Source organism: Gavialis gangeticus, unplaced genomic scaffold (genome assembly GCF_001723915.1).
Source record: "Gavialis gangeticus isolate Ggan-Ray unplaced genomic scaffold, GavGan_comp1, whole genome shotgun sequence".
NCBI classification, from domain to species: domain Eukaryota; kingdom Metazoa; phylum Chordata; order Crocodylia; family Gavialidae; genus Gavialis; species Gavialis gangeticus.
The window spans coordinates 46855628-46856821 of NW_017729022.1; positions in this window are offsets into that span (position 1 = coordinate 46855628).

Consider the following 1194-nt stretch of genomic DNA (forward strand, 5'->3'; position numbering starts at 1 on the left):
GGGGGGGGGGGTGAGAATTGAGGCCCTCATAGCGAGGAAGGGAGGGAGTTGTGCAGGGCTGGGGCTGCTGCCCAGCCTGGACAGAGCATGGGGATTGGAGCCTGGAGCATGTGCAGCCGCAAGGCCCAGGCGGGGAGCAGGATGGGGCTGTGGGCAGTTGATCTCAGGGGCAGGGTGGGCTGGCCCCCCACTGCTGTGTGCACTCCTGGGATTTGTGCATGAGGCAGGGGCAGGTGCAGGCTGCCTGCTGCAGGCTCAGAGCTCCCTGCCCTGCTGCCCTCCCCCAAGGGCCTCCACAGCCCAGTGGGTGAGACCCAGCATGTTATGGCAGAACAGGTCTAGGCAGGGAAGTTGAGTGCCGCTGCTGCAAGCCCTTTATTGTCATAGCAAGGTGCCCCCTGCCCACCCAGCAGCAGCAGGGGGTTGTCAAGACCTGGGTCTCTGGCCCCATAGGCCTCTTCAAGACCTGGGTCTCTGGCCCCATAGCCCTGGCAGCTGAGGGCTTCACTAGCAGGGCTGGGGGGGAAGTGGGCTGTGGTTGGGCAGTGAGGGGCACTGGTAGGGCCCAGAGGACTGTGGCTTTGGAGTGAGGGGCAATGGCAGGGGCAGGGAACAAGCGTATCAGGGCTGCTCCTTAGACCCATGTCCTGGGGAGTGAAGGAGGCAGGGAGTGTTCTGATTTTTCCATAATAAAACCCAATGGCAAAATGTATAGGTATTTAGAATTTATTTAACTATATTGATTGAGTCACTTGTAGGCTTCCAAATTGCCTTAACATTGTAAATATGTTAATAAAACATTGTGTTCAGTGGATACCTATATAGACAGTGGCATTTCATTGTAATCACAGATTTGGTATTTTTAAATCAGGGAATTTGTTAATCAGAGAAAACCAGGATCCCTGGCAATCATCTTCCAAGTATTTAAAGATCCCTCTATATCACCTGGAATAAAGTGGTAAGGATCTTGCCCTTGAGTATTACAATTTGAACCCTCCTGTTATGGTCCACATAGGCTTGGCACAGCAATTGGAGCATCTCTCTCTCTAGGTGCATCTACATGTGTAATTAATGCAAAGAAATAAAATCTGGCACAGTTTGCACTGGAGTCAGCTGCTCCCATTTGCAGTGTTTACACATCTGCCTGGGACCACAACATTCTGAGCCAAGGCAGAGCAGCCCTGGGCTGGCATG